This window comes from Elephantulus edwardii, unplaced genomic scaffold, assembly GCF_000299155.1.
Source record: "Elephantulus edwardii isolate Elephantulus edwardi_28Jun2011 unplaced genomic scaffold, EleEdw1.0 scaffold00258, whole genome shotgun sequence".
NCBI classification, from domain to species: domain Eukaryota; kingdom Metazoa; phylum Chordata; class Mammalia; order Macroscelidea; family Macroscelididae; genus Elephantulus; species Elephantulus edwardii.
Window position 1 is genome coordinate 3349694 of NW_006400008.1, and position 6000 is coordinate 3355693.

The following is a 6000-nucleotide window of genomic DNA, read 5'->3' on the forward strand; positions in this document are numbered from 1 at the left end:
TCTTTTGGTAGTCTGTGGGAGATTCAGTACTTTCCTCCAACAACACAAGTCAAGGCTTTAATTCTTGTTCTGTCATTATTATTCATTGTCCAGCTATCGCATGACTAGCAAGTGATTCAAAAGACTATGGCTTTAAACTGGCATCATTTCTCTTTAGACTTACAGAGGCCCCTGACAGCAGATTTTTCCAATGCAATACATTTCCAGACCTCCTGATTGCTGTTACAAAGGTTGATTGTTGATCCAAGTCAGATGAAATCATTGACAACTTCAGTCTTTTCTCCCTGTATTTGTATAAAGATTGGTTGTTATTGTTGTTTTTAGGTGCCATTGAGTCAAGTAAGACTTATAGCAGCCCTATGAACAAAAGATCTAGACCCTGCTCTATCCCGCACCATCCACATGCTTCCTGACACACAAGAGCCTACCGCAGCAGTCACTGTGTCAATCCACTTCGTTGAGACTCTTCCTCTCCTTCACTCACCCTCCTCACTTACCAACATCCTTTCCTTCTCCACTGTCCAGCTCTGATATGCATAGCAAGTAATTGGAAAGCCTGTAGCCTGAATAAGACACTCCTTAGTCCTCAAACTGACATCTTTACTCCTCAATAATTTGGATAGGTATGGAGAAAGGATACAGCCCTAACACACACCAGTCTGGCTGTTCCCTTGTTCTGCACATATCACTTGCTCTAGGTATAGATTCTACATACGAATTCATAAGTGTTCTGTGATTCCTACTCTTCTCTATTTTAGCCATAGCTTTCTGTGATCCACATAATCAAATTTTTTTGCATGGTCAATAAAGCACAAATAGACATTCTTCTGGTATTCTCTGCTTTCAGCCAAGATCTATCTGACATCAGCAGTGATATCCCTCTTCTAAATGCAGCTTGAAATTCTGCAAGTTCTCTTTCAATGTACTCTTCAAGTCATTTTTGGATGATCTTCAACAATTTCTTGCTTACATGTGAGATTAATGATACTGTTATATAATTTCCATATTAGATCTCTTTTTTGGGAATGGGAACAAGTAAGGATATCTTCCTGTCAATTGGACGATTAAGTTCCAAATTAACTGGCATAGGCTAGCTAACACATCTAGGGCTGCATCTGTCGGTTGAAACTTGCCAATTGACATTTCCTCATTTCCTGGAACATTATTTTTTGCCAGAATATTTCTTTTTTTAAATTATTATTAAATTTTATTAGTATTAATGAACATTTACAGAGATTTTGGGTTCTCATTCATTCATTGTTGCACTGTTTTCTCTACCCTCCTCCCCAGTTCATTCTTCTCCCCCCCCAAATGTCTGTCTTAATTGTCCAATTGCCATAGTGCTTGTCAAAGCCAGTTCTGATTAATCTCCTTTGTCAGTGTGTCCTTTGCCATTCCCTATCACTCCTCCCTGAGAGAGACTTCACCCTGATTCATAAGGAAAAGGGGATGGCGTATTCTCTTAGCTACTTCCTGCTGAAAAGGGACGCTGTAGGTTTCAGGGTGAAGATCTTCTCTCACTACTCTAAAGGGCCCCTTTGGCAGTAGGAAACACAAAGACTATTATGGAGATTGATTTTGGAATTTAGATGCACTGTTATTAATTGTGCTTAGCCGTACATAATCATATCCTTGAAGATGTATCATGGAGGTATTGCAACCTAGAAGACACAAATTTAACTAACAAGTTAAAAGTACATGAGTCAAAGATTAACAAGCAATAATATTCCGAGTAGAGGTTCTAGTAGTGGCACAAATCAAGTTACAGAGGGAAGGTGATGCTAGAATATTTCTATGTTGACAAATTCTTTTTGGTATAGTGACTTTAAGTACTTTCTCCGTCTTTTGATCTTTTCTGACTCATGCAAGATTTAGCCCATAGCAACTCTTAGTATTGCAACTCAAGGGTTAAATTTGTTTTTAAGTTCTTTCAGCTGGAGTGATGCTACACATTTTTTTCTTTTTTTTTTTATTCTCCAACTCTAGCTCTTTGTACATTCCATTATAATATCTTGCTTTATCTTCTCAAAATGCCTTTTGAAATCTTCTGTTTGCCTCTTTTGCTTTGGCATCTCTTCCCTTTGTTTTGGTTTCTCAATGCTCTAGTGAAATTTTCAGCATATCTTCTAATACTCATTTTGGTCTTTTATTTCTCCTCTTGTCTTTGTAATGACATTTTGGTCTCTTCATAGATAATATCTTTGATGTCATCCCATAGTTCATCTGTTCTTTCATCATTAATTGTTCAGTGCCTCAAACCTGGTTTTGAGATTTTTTTAATTTTTTTAAAAATTTAGGTGGAATAAATTCAAGATCATATTTTGTTTCTTGTGCACTTGTTTTGATGTTCTTCAGATTTAATTTGAAGTAACTTAATAGGAGTAATAATGTAATAATGTCTGTTTCATAGTCAGCATGTGGCCTGGTTTTGACTGCTGATCTTCTGCTTCTCTTCTTCTGAGCAATTCTTTACACATATGTAGTCAATCTGAATCCTGTGTAATCCATCAGATTAGGTCCACATGTATAGACACAATTTGTGTTGCTTAAAAAATGATATTTGCATTGAAAAATTATTGAATGTGTAAAATTCAACCATTCCATAATATTCAAATGCCTTATTGTATTATTTGCTGTTAGAGGTACAGTACCTATCTGTTCTTTCATCATATTGGGGGAATTATTGATGAGATGGATTGACACAGTAACTGAGGGAAGGAGGCTAGGTGTGTCTGTGTCTGAAACAGTGAGACTGGCTCCGGATAGGGCAAGGTTCAGATCTATTGTACATAGGGATGCTTTGAGTCACAGGCAAATTGATGGCACAACTTCTCAATCCATTCATTTGTGGTTGGATATCTGGACTGTATCTATGTTCTTGTGATGGTGAATAATGTTGCTATGAACACTGATGTATAAGTTTCCATTTGAGTGTGAGTTCTCATTTTCTTGGGGCAAATTCCAAGCAAAGGGATAATGGGGTAATGTGGAATTTCTATGTTCAGCTTTTTGAGGAAGCAACAAACTGCCTTCCAGAGTGGTTGTACCATAAGAGATACTATCTCTCCACATCCTCTCCAAAATTTATTACTTGTTGTGCTGTTAAACTTTGCCACTGCTACTGGAGTGAGATGGTATCTCATTGTGGTTTTGCTTTGCATCCCATGTAAAGTACGTTTGTTAAAGTCAGTGAATAGTATGCTAATCTAAGTAATCATCATCCTTTTGTTCTAGGACCATATCAATCTGATAAAAGAATTTAATTTAATTTATGAGTTTAAATTACATGGAAGGAGATTGTCCGTCATTCTCCAGAAGAGCAGCTGGTTCCTACAACAATCTGACTTTGGGGTGGCAGCACATCTCCTTACATCATTGGTAACAGAGGAAGAAAGTCAAGCTGTACTGAAGACACTGGCCAACAATAAGGCCCCAGGAATTGAAGGAATACCAGTTGGCATGTTTCAACAAACACAGACCTGGACCTGCTTACTTACCCTATGCCAAGAAATTTGAAAGACAATTCCCTAACAAAATAACTGGAAGAGTTTAATACTTGTTGCTATTTAAAAAGAAAAGGAAAAAAGGGAGGAGAGAGAGAAGGAGATCAACAGACTATAGAAATTATTGAACTATAACATTAATCATCAGAGAGCTCTGGTGGCCTAGTGGCAAGAAGCTGTGCTGCATTGCCAAAAGCATGTGGTTCCTTGGGAGAAGGATGGATAGTCTTCTCCCATGGGATTAACTGTCTCTGAACACTCACTGGAGGGTCACCTGTGGGTCATTTCTGAATCAATGTTACACTACAACAACAATCATTAATCTCCTACTCAAATAAAATCAAGTAAGAATCTAACTCCATGTGATTTATAGCTTATTTTTGTTGTTGTTGTTATGTGCCATCAAGTTGCCTGCGACTCATAGAGACCCTATGTACAACATCCCAAAATCCTGCTCTATCCTGTGCCAATCACACTAGCTCTGACACACCCATCCCAATTACCCAAGTCACTGAATCAATCCACCTCATAGAGGGTCTTCCCCTCCTGCGCTGTCCCTCCACCACGATGTCCCTCTCCAAGGACCTGTCCCTCCTTAAAACATGTCCAAAGTATGTCAGACGAAGCCCCAGAATCCTTGCCTCCAAGGAGTAGCCTGGTTTAACCCTCTCCAGGATGAATCTGTTTGTTTTCTTGGCAGTTCATGGTACATTCAATACTCTTCTCCAGCACCACAGCTCAAAGGCGTCAATTCTCTTTCTATCCTCCCTAGTCATTGTCCAACTCTCTGATGCATAACAAGTGATTGCAAAGACCATGGCCTGTATCAGACGCACCTTCATCTCCAGAGACACACCGTTGCTCTTGAGCACTTTAGAGAGGTCCCTAATAGCAGACTTTCCCACGGCAATACGTTTTTTTATTTCCTGGCTGCTGGTGCCAAGAGTGTTGACCATGGAGCCGAGCAAACTGAAGCTGTGAACAATCTCAATCTCTTCGCCATCCATCCTGATACTACAAATTTGTACAGTGGTGAGAATCTTTGTCTTCTTTACATTGAGCCTCAGTCCATACTGAAGGCTGCAGTCCTTGACCCTCTGCAGTAAGTGTATGAGGTCCTCCTCAGTTTCATCAAGCAGAGTTGTGTCATCTGCATAACGCAGATTGTTAATAGATCTTCCACCAATCCTGACGCCACACTTCTCCTCATAGAGACCAGCCTCTCGGATAATCTGCAGCTATAACAGTATATTGACAGAGAATTTACAGAAATTCACCCTGGATTCAGAAGAGACCAGGGCACAAATTATATTATTGCTCAAGTCAGATCTTAACTGAAAGCAAGGAATAACAGAAAGATGTTTACTTGTGTTTTATTGACTCATAAAAAAACATTTGACTGTGGGAATCATAGCAAATTATTGGTAATATTAGAAAGACTTGGAATCCAAAAGCATTTAATTGTGCTCATTCAAAACCTATGCATAGATGCATGTCTAAACAGAAAGAAAGGGGAAAGATTCTCACCACTGGACCTATTGTCAGCACCATGATAGACGGAAGAGAGATTGAGGTTGTTAACAAGCATGTAAGTCTAGAAACTAAGGCGCACCTAATCCAGGCCATGTTGTTCCTGTTGACTGCCATCAAGTTGAACACGAGTCATAGCAACACTGTGAGCAAAAGGCCTGAAACCTATCTATTACTATAGCCATTTCTCATAGCTCATAGAGTTTCTAGAGGCATGTTGTTTAGGAATAGATGCCACTCCTGCTCCTAGGCCATAGTTGTTGCAATGTCTTGCTATGCATCAGAGAGGATGACAGAAGAAGAATTGATGCCTTTGAGTTGCAGTCCTGGAGAAAAGTATTGAACATACCATGGATTGACAAGAAAACAGATAGCTTTGTCTTGGAGAGTGAAACCAAGTTTCTTCTTGAAAACTAGGATTTTGAAGCTCTGTCTCACATGCGTTGCACACGTGGCCAGGAGAGGCTGGTCCTTGGAGAAGGACATCATGCTCTGAAGGGTGGAGGGAGAGCAAAGGAGAGGAAGACCCTGGATGAGATACAGTAACTGTGGCAATGAGGGTAGTAAGTTGGAGTCAGTGAATTTGGCTCAAGGTGGAGCAGGCTTCAGAGCTGTTGTACATAGGGTTGCTATAATTTGCTGGGGACTTGACGACATGTAACAACATCATACAAACATCATGGTTTAAAACCAGGAAAAGTATGCATGAAGGAATTGTATCCTTTCTCCATACCTATTCAAACTCTATGTTGAGAAAATCATTTGAGAAGCTCAATTAAATAAAGAAGAATGTGGCTTCAGAATTGGAGGAAGACTTACCTTACAAAAATAGAAAATAAAAAAAGAATTGAAGCTCTTGCTGTAAAATACCAAAGTCTAAAACCTCCAATATGAGTTTTATCTCAACATTAAGAAATAGGCTTAACACAACCAATAAACAATATCATGACTGTTGTTGATTATTGCC

The 6000-nt window shown here is 39.1% G+C and overlaps 1 protein-coding gene across 1 annotated transcript in view; it reads left to right on the forward strand.

Annotated features, from left to right (window-relative positions):
* Window positions 1–6000, forward strand: part of COL19A1 (collagen, type XIX, alpha 1) — a 669215-nt gene that overhangs the window by 362401 nt on the left and 300814 nt on the right. The window lies entirely within an intron of this gene.